Below are 15,971 nucleotides of genomic sequence, written 5' to 3' on the forward strand. Positions count from 1 at the left end.
CTGGGTTCTGTGGAGCTCCTATACAGCTGCAGATGGGGTATAGGGATGGGAGACCTCTTTCACCTGGGCGTCCTGAGGAGTTCCTATACTGCTGCAGCAGGTTAGAGGGGTCTCTAGCCTCCTGGTCAAATTCTACTTTCAGTTGGTTGTCAGGGGTGTTCCTATACTGCAGCAATCAGGGTAGAGGGGACTCCCAGCTCTAGGCGGGAAACCCCTTCCACCTGGGTGTCAGGGGGAGTTCCTACACCCCTGCAACCAGGGTAGAGCGGATTTGCCTTTCCAGTTTGGAGACTCCTCCCAATTTGGGTGTCTGGGTGAGCTCCTATACCTCTGCAGCCTCGATAGTGGGGACTCGCACCTCCAATTGGGAGACCCTACATCCAGGGTGTCTGGGGGAGCTTGAGTACTGCATCAACCAGGATAGAGAGGACTCACACTTCCAGGCAGGATACCCCTACCACCTGGATGTCTGGGAAAGATTTTATACAGCCATAGGCAGAGTAGAGGGGACTCATTTATCCTGGCAGGAGACCCCTAACACAGGGGTGTCTGGGGGAGCTCGTATACCCCCACACCAGTGTAGAGGAGACTCGGCCCTTAGTCGGGAGACCCCATAAACTAGTTGTCCGGGGGTGTTCCTATACTACAAAAGCCATGGGAGAGGGGACTAGAATCTCCAGGCGGAAGATTCATTCCACCTGCCTGTCAGGGGAGTTCATATACTGTCACAGCAGGTTAAAAGGGACTCGCCACTGGAGGCGGGATACCCCTCACACCTGGGTGTAGGGGGGACCTCCTATATCAGTACAGCCAGGGTAAAGTGGATTCGCCTCTCCAGGCTGGAGACCCACCTACCTGGGTGTCAGGGGGAGATCCTTTACCACCGCAGCCAGGGTGAAGAGGACTCGACCTTCCAGGTGAGAGATCCATCCAACCTGAGTGACAGGGAAAGCTAGAAAACTAGTGCAGCCAGGATAGAGGGGACTCAACCCTTTAGGCAGGAGACCCCTCCCATCTGGGTATGGAGAGGAGCTTGTATACCTCAGCATTTTGAATAGAAGGGACTCGCCCCTCCAAGCAGGAGACCCCTCCCACATGGGTATCTGAGAGAGGTGGTAAACCTCCTCCTGGATTTTGAACCCATAACCTGGGTGTCGGGGGAGCTCCTATACTGCCAGAGCCAGGGACGGGGGACTCAACCATCCAGGCAGAATATCCCCTCCACCTGCTTGTCAGGGGAGTGCATATACTCCACAAGCAGGGTAGAGGGGACTCGCTGCTGGAGGTGGGAGACCCCTCCCACCTGGGTGTAGGGGGTACTATACCACTGCAGCCAGGGCAAAGGAGCCTTGCCTCTCAAGGCCAGAGACCCTTCAACCTGGGTGTCAGGGGTATATAATTTCCCACAGTAACCAGGGTAGAGGGGACTCGTCCTACCAGGTGGGAGGCCTCACCCACCTGGGTCTCAGTAAGAGCTCTTATTCCATTGCAGCTAGGGTAGAGAGGACTCACCTCTCCAGCCAGTACACCTCTCCCACCTAAATCTCAGGGGGAGTTCCTACACTGCTGCAGCCAGGGTAGAGTGGACTTGCCTTCCAGTCAGAGACCCCTCCACCTGAGTGTCTGGGTGAGCTCCTCTACCTCTGCAGCAAGGATAGAGCGGACTCACCCATCCATTCTGGAGACCCTTCCCACCTGTGTGTCTGAGGGATTTTAGAGGGGATTAGCCCCTAAAGGCGGGAGACTTCTCCCACCTGGGTGTAGGGGAGACCTCCTATACCTCTGCAGCCAGGGTAGAGGGGACTCACCACTCCAGGCAAGAGACACCTCCCTCCTGAATTTCAGGGAAAGGTGGTAAACCACTGCAGCCAGGGTATAGGGGACTCACCCTTTAAAGCAGGAGAGCTCTCCCATCTGGGTATGGGGGGCTGGCTCGTATGTCAGAGCAGCCAGAATAGAAGGGACTCGCCCCTCCAAGCAGGAGACCCCTCCCACCTGGGTGTCTGGGGAAACTGGTAAACTCCTGCACCCAGGGTAGGGGGAAGTCACCCTTCTAGGTGGAAGACCCGTCCACCCTGGGGGTCAGGGGAAGCTCCTTAACCTCTGCAGACAGGGTAGAGTGGATTCACCCATCCAGCCAGAAGACTCCTCCCACCTGTGTGTCAGGTGGAACTTATATACTCCAGCAGCCAGGGTAGAGCCAACTCCCACCTCCAGGTGAAAAACACCTCCTACCTGGGAATGGGAGTTACTCCTATACCCCCTTAGCCCAGGTAGACTGGACTCGCCCCTCTAGGCAGAAGACCCCTCCCACCTGGGTGTAAGGTGGAACTAATATACCCCAGCAACCCAGTTAGAGGCAACACTCACCTCCAGGTGAGAGACACCTCCCACCTTCGAATGGGGGTAACTCCTATATGGCCTTAGCCAGGATAGAGGGGACTCGCTCCTCAAGTCGGGAGATGCCTCACACATGGATGTCTGGCAAGGGAGGGTTCATATGCAGCTACAGCTTGGGTAGCAGTGACTCACTCCTTCAGGCGGGAGACGGCTTCCGACTAGGGTAAGCGGGGGCTCTTATACTCCCGCAGCCAGGGTTGACAGGACTCGCCCCTTCAGGCGGGAGATCCTTCCACCTGGGTGTCAGAGGTAACTTTTACACCACCTTAGCCAGGGTAGAGGAGACTTGCCTATCCAGGCGGGATACCCCTCCAACCTGGCTGTCAATGGGAGCTCTTATACCATCATAGCCAGGGAAGAAAGTGCTTGCCCATCCTGGTGGGAGACCCCTCCAACCAGGATGTTAGGGGCAGATCATATACCACCACAGCCAGGATAGAGGGGCTCACCTCTTCAGGCAGGAGATCCCTCCCACCTGGGTGTCAGGGGGAGCTCTTATACCACTGCAGCCATGGTAGATGGGACTTTCCCCTTCAGGCGGGAGAACCCTCCCACATGGGTGTTGCGGGGAGTTCCTATACCGCCAAAGCCAGGGAAGAGAAAACTCATCCCTCCAGGCAGGAGACCCCTCACACCTGGGGGTTGGGGGAGCTCCTATACCCTTCAGGCAGGATAGAGGGAACTCTACACTGCAGGCTGGAGACCTCTTCAACCTGGGTGTCCTGGGGAGCTCCTATACCACTGCAGCAGGGTAGAGGGGACTCGAGCCTCCTGGCCAGAGACTCCTCCCAATTGGATGTCAGGGGTGCTCCTATATCGCAGCAACCAGGGTAGAGGGGACTCCACCTCTAGGTGGGAGACTCCTCCCACCTGGGTGTCTGGGAGAGCTGGTGCACCCCCTCAATCAGGGTAGAGGGAAGTCGCCCCTCTAGGTGGGAGACCCTTCCCACCGGGGTGTCAAGTGGAGCGCAATTACCCCAGCAGCCAAGGTAGAGGCAACTTGCACCTCCAGGCGAGAGACACCTCCCACCTGTGAATGGGGAAACTCCTATACTCTTTAGCCAGGGTAGAGGGTACTCGCCCCTCCAGAAGGAAAACCCCTCCCACATGAGTGTATGGTGAGGGGGGGTTCGTATACATCTGCAGCTGGGGTACCAGCGACTCGCCCTCCAGCGGGGAGACCCCTCCCTATAGAGGGTAGGAGGAGGCTCTTACATATCCACAGCCAGGGTTGAGGGGAATCGCCCCTTCAGGTGGGAGACCCTCCACCTGGATGTCATGGGGAATTTGTATACTGCCTTATCCAGGGTAGAGGAGACTCGCCCATCCAGGCGGGAGACCCCTCCAATCTAGCTTTCAGCTGGAGCTCATATACCACCACACCCAAGGAAGAAAGTGCTTGTCCCTCCTGGTGGGAGACCCCTTCAACCTGGATGTCAGTGTGAGATCATATACCACCACAGCCAGGATAAAGGGGACTCGCCCCTCCAGGCGGGAGACCACTTCCACCTGCAGCCATGGTAGAGAGTACTTTCCCCTTCAGGTAGAATACCCCTATCACCTGGGTATCTGGGAGAGCTTCTATACAGCCACAGCCAGGGAGAGGGGACTCATTGCTCCAGGCAGGAGACCATTCCCATCTGGGTGTCTGGGGGAGCTCCTATACCCCCGCAACCAATGTAGAGGAGACTCGCTCCTCCATTCAGGAGACCCCATATCCTGGGTGTTTGGGGAGCTCCTATACAGCCAGAGCCAAGGGAGTGGGGACTCGACCTTCCCGGTGGCAGATCCCGTCTACCTTTTTGTCAGATCCCTTCTACCTTGTTGTCAGCAGAGTTCATATAGCCATAGCAGGGTAGAGTGGACTCGCCACTGGAGGCAGGAGAATCCTCCCACCTGGGTATATGGGGGACCTCCTATATCACAGCAGCCAGGATAGAGGGGACTCACCTCTCCAGGATGGAGACCTTCTGAACTGGTTGTCAGGGGGATATCCTTTACTTCTGCAGCCAGGGTGGAGGGGACTCGACCCTCCAGGTAAGAGATCCACCAACCTGGTTGTCAGGGAAAGCTACTAAACCACTGGAACCAGAGTAGAGGGGACTCTACCCTTCAGGCAGGATATGCCTCTCATCTGAGTATGGGGGCGGGGGGAGCTCAAATAACACAGTGGACAGAATAGAGGGGACTCACTCCTCCAAGCAGGAGACCCCTCCCACCTGGGTGTCTGGGAGAGCTGGTACACCCCCTCAGCCAGGGTAGAGGGAAGTCACCCCTCTAGGCGGGAGGCCCCTCCCACCTGGGTATAGTGGAAGCACCTTAACCGCTGCAGCCAGGATAGAGTGGACTCACCCTCCAGGCTGAAGACCCCTTCCACCTGGGGGTCAGGTGGAGCTCAAATATCCCAGCAGCCAGGGTAGAGGCAACCTGCACATCTATGAGAGAAACACCTCCCACCTGGGAATGGGAATAACTCCAATATCACCTTAACCAGGGTAGAGGGGACTCGACCATGCAGGCCAAATATCCCTTCCACCTGGTTGTCAGGGGAGTTCATAAACTGCCACAGGCAGGGTAGAGGGGACTCGCCACTCTTGGCGGGAGATGCTCCCCCCTGGGTGTCAGGGGGAGATCCTTTACCGCTGCAGCCATGATAGAGGGAATTTGCTCCTCCACGCGAGAGACTCATCCAAGCTGGTTGTCAGGGAAAGCTAGTATACCACTACAGCCAGGGTAGTGTTACTCACCCATTCAAGTACGAGACACCTCCCATCTGGGTAAGGGGGGATCTCCAATACAAAAGCTGACAGAATAGAGGGGAATTGCCCCTCCAAGCAGGAGACCCCTCCCACCTGGGTGTCAGGTGGAGCTAATATACCCCAGCAGCCAGTGTTGAGGCCACCTGCAACTCCAGGCGAGAGACACATCCCACCTTGGAATGGCGGTAACTTCTATACCACCTTAGCCTGGGTAGAAGGGACTCGCCCATCCAGGCAGGAGAACCCTCCCACGTGGGTGTCTGCTGAGGGGGGGTTCTTATGCAGTTGCATTGGGGGTAGCAGAGACTGGCTCCTAAAGGCAGGAGACACCTCCCTCCTGGGGATAGGAGGGGGCTTTTATAAACTCGCAGCCAGTGTTGTGGGAACTCAACCCTTCAGGAGGGAAACCCTCCCACATGGGTGTGGGGCATTAACTCATACACTGCTGCATTCATGGTAGTGGGGACTGGCCCCTCCTGGCAGGATATCCCTCCCACCATGTTGTCCAGAGGAACATGTATACCACCTTACCCAGAGTAGAGGAAACTCACCCATCTAGGCAGCATACCCCTCCAACCTGGTTGTCAGCAGCAGCTCATATACCACCAAAGCCAGAGTAAAAAGTACTTTCCCCTCCTGGCGGGAGATGACTCTCACCAGGGTGTCCGGGGTGAAAGGAAAATGGCCACAACACTTGCAGTGACTACTGCTTTATTGCAGCAGTGACAAAGAGGAGAAAGAGAGAGAGAGAGAGAGAGAGAGAGAGAGAGAGAGAGAGAGAGAGAAAGAAAGCAAGCGAGGAAAGAGAACAAGGGAGGGTGAAAGCAAGAGAGGGAGATAGTGAGAGTAAGAGAGAGGGGCCTGGCAGGAGGGAGGGAGTTTTTATAGCCAAATTCTAATGGGGTCTCTGGGTCTACAAGCTGCCTTATTGGTGGACAATGATTGGACCACACAGTAGTTGCTAAGGGTGTCATCATCTGCCTTCAGACAGATGGGGCGGAGATCAGATGTGGGTTTCTGTTGCACCAGACAGGAGGGGGTCAAGTGTTCAGCCATGAGTGGGGTTGAGTATTCAGACTTAATGCAAACAGGTCATAAAGGACCAGAAAGAAGGGTGTTTGAGTGTGTGGGTTATCCTGAAAACAGCTTAGTTCAGCCTCTCCTGCACCTAACATTCCTCCCTTTTTGTTTTTCTAAGTTAAAGGGGTTGGGGGGGGCAGTGCAAATCCTTTGGCTACTTCCTACTGAGAGAAGGTGGAATGGGGCCTACCTGGGAGAGCTGGTGAATGTTCAGGGGCAGGCTTGGGAATACTTGGGCGACTAGAGATAACATTTAGTGCCTATAGACAGTTATCTCAGAAGGGCAAAGTCTATAAAATTTTCTTGAAGCCATAGCTTGTCAACTACATCAAACAATTTCTGAGTGGAGGAAACCCTTGGTATCAGCCCTTGGTCCTGTCATAGGGACTCTATGAAGTATCATAGGTGCCTTGGTTGAATTCAGTAATGTTAAGGGTGACTGCCCAATTGCAGCCAGTGGAAGAGCAATCACCTTGCCCCATAAATTGAGAGTGGGTGCTGTCATCCTGGTGCCAAGTCGCTTGGATGTTAAAGCGCCATCTGTGGTTGGCATAGAAAATGAAGATTATGGTTTGTGGGGGTTGTGGAGCCTCTAGGTGATGTTGAGGCCTTTGGAGACTAGTTGAATAATCTGAGAAGTGAAGTCTGGTCCATTGCCTGACTGGATGGTGGCTGGAAGTTCAAACCTGAGAATGATCTCCTCAATGAGGATTGAGGCGATGGTGTCAGCAATTTCCCTGGATGTAGGGAAGGCTTCAATCCAACCTGAAAAATATTAACAAAAGTAAATAGGTAGTGAAGTTTTTGTGCCTAGGCATGTGAGTGAAGTTGATCTACCAGTCTTCATCTGGCTGGTAGCTCCTCATCTGGTGTGTGGGGAGTTTAGTTTTAATGATTTTACCTATCGACAAAAACTTGAGGAGTAGAACAGGTAGAGCAGAGGGGAGGATGGGAGTGAATATTCCAAAAAGCCTGTAAGGGACATTAAATTCTTAGTAACATGTTTTCAGTGATGACAAAGCAACTTTAAAGGCCATTTTCACCATATCTCAGTAGGGGTCCAAGGGCTCTCCTCAGCTAGTTTGAGCTTTGAGTTAACTGGTAAGAGGACATGGTGGGACCAGGTGTGGCCACTGACAGGAGAAAAGAGTAGTGGGTGGGTGGAAGAATAACTTCAGTACCTGCAACCTTAGCAATGGGGCAAAGATTTGGGGAAGGGCAGTGGTTTGTGTTTTTGATCTAGTAACTGGAGAAGAGAAAACATTTTATTGTGGTTTGGGAAATGGTGGAGGGGCCGGAGTAGAAGGTTGAGAGTGAGGACCTATTTGAGCCAGGTGATAGGATGGATGTTCATCAGCAATGTCAAAAGTAGTGGATGAGTCTGAAGGAGAAGAATATTAGGTATCGGCGGTTCTGTGGGTTGGTTTGCAAGCTAGAAAAATTTGTAGAGGTTTGAAGAGGTGCAGAGAGCAGAATTGCATTGGAGCAAGAAGAAAGCTTGGACATAGGGGCTCTCTACCCATTTTTGAATGCTCATAGTAATTGTAAAGATCCATTAGAATGGATTGATCCAGAGACCCAAAAGGGGGTCACTTATTTTGGTTGTCTAGGGAACAAGTGGGCCAATCCTGGGTGCTATATTTGATCAATAGTTTGGGTTTGATGTCTGGTATCAAGGAGAGGGTTTTGAGGTTATCCAAGAAACATTTTAAAGGAGAGTTAACTGGCAGAGAGGATGAATTACCCATTTCGCAAACATAGTATAAGGGAGAGGGAAGAGGTCACAACATAGTATAGGGTAGAAGGAAGGAGATGCAAAAATAGTGTAAGAGAGAGTGAGGAAACTGGTTTACTGGCAAATGGTTGTCCCCGCTAGAGCCAAAAATCAGGAGTGCCTAGTGGCAGGTTCAAGCTGCAGAGATTCGTTGTCACCAAATCCTGACAGTAGAGGCTCCCATCATGAACAGGACGGGAGCCATGGGAGACCTTCGCCAAGGCTTTTTGGGACCCCTGCTGGAGAGGCCAGAGACTCCCAGGGCCAGAAAGAGGGGAGCAAGAGAGGAAGGTAAGGGAAAGTGTATCTGTAGCAGCCAAGTCTTAAAGGTGTAAGGACTAGGACTTTAACAGAGCCACCAAAACCATGAAGGTCTGGGTAGATTGTGATGTTTAGTTTTCTGTTATGTGTTCACAGAAGTTACAAGGTCCTTTGGGGGTGACCTACAAAACCTATGCTGTTAAAAAAAGAAGCAGCTGGGAAGTGGAAGGGAAATAATTTTGGACCAAATTGTCCAATCTGCCCAAGGAAGGAGTCCCTGAGGGCCACCGTGGCCTTGAAGTCTGTGATGGGGTGCTTTCCTCCCCACAGGTGGGCCAAGAGGTTTGCTGGAAGATCAAATTTCAAATTCTCCTGACACCACCATTGGGTTTAGGGCTACAGGAAGGGGAAAATCACCAATCAAAGGCCCAGGGTGCATGTAGTTCTGGTGGTTGAGAAAATGGGTTCAGGTCATCTGGTGAGTGTCACTTCTGGAGGAAGAGGGACCAAAAGTGAATTTTTACCCTCTTCCCGGGTTTTGGCAACAATGAAAGGATAATGACCACAACAGTTAGGAGCTACCACTGCTATATTGCAGCAGTGCAAAAGAGGAGAAAAAGAGAGAGAGGAAGAGAGTGAAGAAAGAAATAGCAAGGGAGTGTCAAAGCCAGAGAGGCACACAGAGCAAGAGAAGGGGGCCCAGCAGGAGGGAGTTTTTATAGCCAAATTCTAATGGGGTCTCTGGGTCTGCAAGCTGCCTTGTTGGCAGACAATGAATGGATCACACTGTAGTTGCTCAGAGTGTTATCTTCTGCCTTCAGACAGATGGGGCAGGGGTCAGATGTGGATTTCTGTTGCACCAGACAGGTGGGCGTCAAATGACGCCCTTGTGTGGGGTTGAGTATTCAGACTTGATGCAAACAGCTGATAAAGAACCAGACAGAAGAGGTTTAAGTGTGTGGGTTATCCTGCAGCTGGCGTTTGTTCAGATGTCCTGCAGACAATTTAGATCAGCCTGTTCTGCACCTAACAAGGGGAAGCCCATATACGCCACAGCCAGGATAGAGAGGACTTGCCCCTCCATGTGCAAGAACCCTCCCTCCTGGGTGACCTGGGTAGCTTGATTACTACAGCAGCCAGGCTAGAGGGGAAAGGCTCCTACAGGCAGGAAACCCTTCCCACATGAGTATGTTGAGGGGGAGCCCCTATACTGCTAGTGCTAGGGTAGAGAGAACACGCCCTTGTAGGTTGAAGACCCCTCCCACAATGGTGTACTGGGAAGTCTTATATGTCAAGAGCTAAAGTAGAGGGTAATTGCCCTTCCAGGTGTGATACCCCTCCCACCTGGTGTCAGGGGAGCTTGTATACTGCCAATGCCAGGATAGAGGGGACTCACCTGTCTGTGCAGAAGACCATTTCCACCTATGTGTAGGGGAGTTCTTGTGTACTTCCTTAGCCAGGGTAGAGAAGACTTGTCCCTCCAGGCAGGAGAATCTTCCCACCTTGGTGTGTGGGAGTGATTGTATACTGCCACAGCCAGGGTACAGGGGACTCATTGTTCCAGGCAGGAGATCATTTCCTCCTTGGTGTCCAGGGGAGCTTGTACACCCGCACACCCAGTGTAGAGGGGACATGCCCCTCCAGTCAGGAGACCCAATAACCTGGGTGTTGGGGGAAGGTCTATTCCACCAGAGCCAGGGGAGAGTGGACTTGACCCTCCAGGTGGAAGATCCTTTCCACCTTGTTGTAAGGGGAGTTACCCACAGGCAGGGTAAAGGAGACTCACCACTAGAGGCAGTACACCCCTCCCACCTGGGTGAAGGGGGGGAGTCCCTATAATACTACAGCCAGGTCAAGGGGATTTGCCTCTCCAGCCTGGAGACCCTCTGACCTGGGTGTCAGGGGAAGATCCTATACCGCTGCAGGCAGGGTTGAGAGGACTCACCCCTCCTGGCGAGAGACCCATCCAATCTGAGTATCAGGCACAGCTAGTAAACCAGTGCAGCCAGGGTAGAGGGGACTCGCCTCTTCAGGTGGAAGAGCTTCCCACCTTGGTGTGGTGGGGAAGCTCGTATACTGCTCCAGCCAGTGTAGTGGGGAATCCTCCCTCCAGGCAGGAGACCCCTCTCATCTGGGTATGGGGGAGAAGCTCTTATAATCCAGCAGCCAGGGTAAAGGGGACTCACCCCTCCAGGTGGAAGACCCCTCCCTCCTGGGTGTCAGGGGGAGCTCCTATACCGCTGTAGTCAGGGTAGAGGGGACTCGCCCCTTCAGGCAGGAAACCCCTCCAACCTGGGTGTGAGGGGGAGCTCATATACTGTCCCAAACAGGGTAAAGGTGACTCATCCCTAAAGGTGGGAGAACCCTCCCACCTGGGTGTCCTGGGGGGGGTGCTCCTATACAGCTGCTGGCAGGGTAGCAGGGACTTGAAACCTCAAGCAAAACATCATTTTCACCTGGGTGACCAAAGGAGTGCCAAACTTGCAGCAATCATGGTAAAGGGGAATCGCCCCTCCAGACAACAGTCCCCTCCCACCTGATGGTCAGAGGGAGTTCATATACCTCCACAGCCATGGTAGAGGGGACTCACCCTTCTAGACCAGAGACCATCCCACCTGGATGAATGAGGGAGCTCCTATACAGCTACAGCCAGTGTAGAGGGGACTCGCCCCTAGAGGCCAGAGACCTTCCCTCCTGAGTGTCAGGGGTGCTCTTTTACTGCCACAGCCTGTGCAGAGGGAACTCATGCCTCCAGGCAGGAGACCCCTCCCTCCTGAGTGTCTGGAAGCTTCTCTGTTGCATTAGCCAGGGTCGAGGGTACTCTTTCCTCCAGGCAGGAGACCTTTCCCATCTTGCTATGGGGGGGGGGGTACTTGTATACCTGAGCAGCCAGGAGAAAGGAGACTCACCCCACTAGGCAGGAGATGCATAAACCCTTGTTGTCAGGAGATCTTATATACCAGCAGAGGCAGGGAACAGGGGACTCACCATTCCAGGTGAGAAACCCCTCCTATCTGTGTGTGTGGGAGGAAGCTCTTATACCACTATAACCAGGGTAGTTGGGACTCCCCAATACAGAGAGCAAACCCCTCCCACCTGGGTGTCACGCACGAGCTTGTATGCAATGTTAGCCAGGGTAGAGAGGACTCACCATTTCAGGCGAGAGACCCCTCCCACCAGGTTGTCTGGGTAGCTCCTATACCATCGAAGCCAGGGTATAGGGTATATGCCACTCCAGTTGGGAGATCCATCCCACCTGGCTGTTAAAGGGAGTTATTATACAGTTGCAGCCAGGGTACAAGGGACTCACCCCTTCAGGGTGGAGATGCCTGGTGTGTTGGAAGGATCTAGTATACCTGGGTGTAGGAAGGATCTAGTATACCTCCCCAGCCAGAGTAGAGGAAACTCATCCCTCCAGGTTGGAGACCCCTCCCATTTGGGTGTCAGGGTGGGAGAGCTCTTATACCACTGAAGCCAGGGTAGTGGGGACTTGTCCCTCCAGATAGGAGATCCCTCCCACCATGGTGTCAGGGGGAGCTCTTATACTACAGCAGCCAGGGTAGAGGGGAATTGTCCCTCCACGTAGTAGACCCTCCCCACCTAGGTTTCCAGCCATGCGGCTCATATTCAGTCCTAACCAGGGTAGAGAAGACTTGCCCCTCTAGTCAGAAGAGCCCTTCCTCTTGGGTGTCAGGTTAGCTCTTATACCGCTGCAGCCAGGGTAGTGGGTACTCTCCCCACCAGGACAGACATCCTTCCCACCTGGGTGTTACAGGGAGCTTGTATCCAACGTTAGCCAGGGTAGAGGGGACTGGAGGTGTGAGTCACCTCTACCCTGGCTGTGGGTGTTTTGAGCTCCCCCCAACAACCAGGTATGAGTGGTCTACCTCCTAGAGTGTTGAGTGTCCTGTACACTGGCTACAGTGGTATAGGAGCTTCCCCCAATACCCAGGTAGGATGGTTCTCCCACGTGGAAGAGGGAGTCCTCTCTACCCTGGCTGCTGGATTTTAGGACCTCCCCCAACACCCAGGAGGGTATGGTCTGCCATCTGGAAGGGCGAATCCCCTCACTCCTGGCTGCAGCGCTATATGGGGAGAAACAGGAGTAAGGGGAATGGGTGGCACAGGGAGAGGAGGGCTCAAGGCCTAGATTAACTGCAGTGAGTCAGGATTGAGGAGCAGGCCGCAGGCTGAAGTAAGCCAAAGCCCCCAGGCAAGGGGCACTGCTACCTTTTTCCAAAGGAAGACCACAGGTTCAGTCATCCCAGTTTCAGCCCCTGGCTCTGATGAGCATCCAGATTAAAGGAATCTGAAAAAGGAGCCCAGCATGGACAAGGAAAACAGGAGGGATGAAGGAGGGTATACTGTGAAGTGCTGGATGAAGGGTGTTTGTAGTGTGCAGGCCAGGACCACAGAAAACAGCTCAGATTAGGGACCTAGAGGAGGGCTCAAGTTAGGGGAGAGCAAGGAAGAGTGGGGCCAGACAGGCAGGGACTGCACTATGGTTTTGAGATGCAGGGAAGCCAAGGGGAGTGGGCAAGTGGCCCCAGCTACCCGCTCAATTCAATCCCAGTGAAGCACAGAGCAAGAAGGACCCCAGAAGCTCAAGAGAGGAGCCAGTCCATGGAATGGAGAGCAAAGGTCCAGCGCTCTGGCAGGTGGCTCAGGACAGTGGACAGTGCTGGAGAGGGAAGGCAGGGAATCCAGCAAGGGGGAGAGAGGCACGAGGCCAAGCACCACTACCAGCTGTAAGGGTTCCTGGTGCTGTCCCAAGAGCCTGGGGAGAGCAAGTAAACCAGTCGATGTCAGGGTTCTGTTTCCCATAAGGCACCCTAGCCCAGATGAGGATCAAGGACCAGGGACAAGGCCAAAGGGCCTGGCAAGAAACAGTGGCCAGGAGGAGTGCAATTAGAGGACACAGTGGGGGTTCACGGTGGGTGCAGAGAGGGGCAAGTGTAAGGACCCAATCAAGGATCCCAGGTAAGGGACCAATCCCACCCAAATGTATTAGGGACCCAATGATCAGGAGGACCCTTTTCCAGGAAAAAGCAGTTGGGTAAGGAGAGGTAGAATCTGCGCTAGGATGAGGAGATAGATGGCTGTGCAAAGGGCACAGAAGGGAGTGAGGTACGGGGCCAAATCAGGGGCGCCCAGGTCATATACGACACGAAGAGACACCAGAGAAAGGAACACAAACCGAGTAATGGATAAAGAGCTCAGGCTGGCATCCAGGCCAGGGGACTGTAGAGCAAAGGATCCAGGTGAAGAAGGGGTGGGTTGGCTTAGGGGGAGCTTGCAAGGCTAGAGGGCAGGAGAGGGAAGGCAGGGCATCACCCAGGGCAACATAATCACTAGGCCCAACTCTACTACCATTTGTCAACTTTGAACAGCAATGCAGGTCCAGACTAGAGGCAGGGCTGTGTTGCCCATAGGGATCCTTCAGGACCCAGAGGCCAGCCAATTCAACTTCTCTGCCCCAGGTGAGTATATCCTCAGAGAGAGAGACCAGGAACAGAGGAGGACAATGTGAGGGATACATTTGGTCCAGGATTGGGTGGGTTTTGGTGGAAGCCAGAAACCATTGATGGAGAACAGGCTAGGAAGAAGCAGGACAAGGAGAGGATCCTAGCAATGGCAAAATACAACAGTACATGGGAACAGAGGGGAGGCACAAGAGAGTGGCCCAGCAAAGGGCCTGAAATCAATAGTCAGGGACAGGGTCCTGGAAAAGGAAGAATGGGGGCTTCAGCAAGTAGCCAGGCCCAAAAATGGGGAGCCAAGTACCAGGACCCGGTCATGGGTCCCATGAAAAGAGATAGGGTTGGGGAGGGGGAAAAGGGGAGTAATGGTAGTGGGTGGCACAGGGAGAGGAATGCTGTTGAGGGCCACAGCTTAATCAGGATGACTCATGGCATATTGCCAGAAGGGAGTGGTTGTGAATTGAGGCCAGCTAGCCATTGAGATGATGATGGTTATGTTAAGCTGTGTATTTAATTGTATATTTGACCTTTACTGTCTGGCAATAGGGCACCTCTTGCTGACTAGGGTGCCCTCTACTATGGAGTTCCCATGGAGTTCTCGCGGGTTCCGAGGGAGAGTGCGCGTGGACCCCACTTGAGGGTGAGATGGTTCCAGGGGAGCATTGTGGAGTGCTGGTGGAGTTCATCAATAAAGAGTTGCAGTTTTGAACCTACAAGTGCTTTGTGGTGGCTCGGTTATTTGTGCCCAGCCAGACTGCAGCATTTGGTGTCCCGTACAGGGAATGCCTGAAGCTTGGGGGTAAGTAAAATTGCTCGCCCCTGAAGAAGAGTAAGAGAATGGGTGACCATTTCAAAAAGCAATGTGTTCTTGTTTTGATTTGATTTGTTTTTGATTCAAACTGCCTGTCCCTAGAACTTTCTCGGGCAAACTGGGAAAAATGTTTGGCTCAATGTTTGAAGTTGTTCACCCCTGAGGAAGAGATAGAAATAGACCACAAATGCACATGTCAAGAAAATAGGAAAAATGATACAATGATTTTTTATTCCGTTTTTGTTTCATTCTGTTTTGGTTTTCTTTTGTGTTATAGTAGATGAGAAATTAGTAAAAAACAAACTGAAAGAGTGTTAAGTAAATTGTTAGAGATTCAGACTATGTTAGAAGACATTTTAGATCAAGTAAAAGAGAAGGTATCTCAAGCTAGTCAGACAGAGGAAGAAAATTTAAAGGAAAAGGGGCTATCAGGGGAAAAGTTACAACTGGAGGCTGCTACTAACATCTTTCTATCACCAGAGGGCGTAAGGGTCCAACCAACAGCTCTACCTATGGAGACAACATTTGCTCGGGGGCCCCCAACCCCTGTAGTTGATAGATGGGATCCTGTGACAGGACCTCAAAGATTGGCATGCCCTGTACTTGATCAGACAGGAGGGCAGCAAATTCACCGTGCTTTAGATTTCAAAACAGTTAATCAGTTAAAGGAGACTGTAACAACCTATGGTCCCCAAGCACCTTTCACTGTAAGCATGGTCGAATCCATTACTAACTTGGACATGATGCCAGCAGATTGGGCTAGTATGTGTAAAGCTGTGCTAAATGGAGGACAATACCTGTTATGGAAGGTTGCCAATGAGGAATTTTGCATGGAGACTGCTAGGCGAAATGCAGTAGCCGGTTATTCTCAGAGAAATCTAGATATGTTGTTAGGAAAAGGAGCTTATGAAGGTAAATGGAAACAAAATACATATGATCCTGCTATATACTCACAAATTGCTGCAGGTGCAGTTAGGGCATGGAAGACTTTACAAGGACATGGAGATTTACAAGGTCAATTATCTAAGGTTATAAAAGGAGCTAATGAACCTTACGCTGAATTTGTAGATAGACTTATTCAAACAGCTACCAGAGTTTTTGGGGATACAGAACAAGCAATGTCACTAATTAAACAGCTAGCCTTTGAGCAAGCAAACAAAGGATGCAGGGAAGTCATTAGACCATGGAAACATGAAGATTTAAACACATATATTAAATTATGTAGAGACAAAATTAATGAACATGGGCAAGTCGTGGCAGCTTCAGTACAAGAGGCTTTAGATGCCATGCCAAAAAAATGCTACAATTGGGAACAAACAGGACATTTTAAAAAGAGTTGCCCCATAGGAGGAGGGTTTAACAAAGCTAGGTATCAAAGGGGTAGAATACCAGGTATTTGCCCACGA

The sequence above is a fragment of the Marmota monax genome, unplaced genomic scaffold (assembly GCF_021218885.2).
Source record: "Marmota monax isolate L192 unplaced genomic scaffold, Marmota_monax_Labrador192_F-V1.1 WCK01_AAM20220418_F8-fsc00044, whole genome shotgun sequence".
Lineage (NCBI taxonomy): Eukaryota > Metazoa > Chordata > Mammalia > Rodentia > Sciuridae > Marmota > Marmota monax.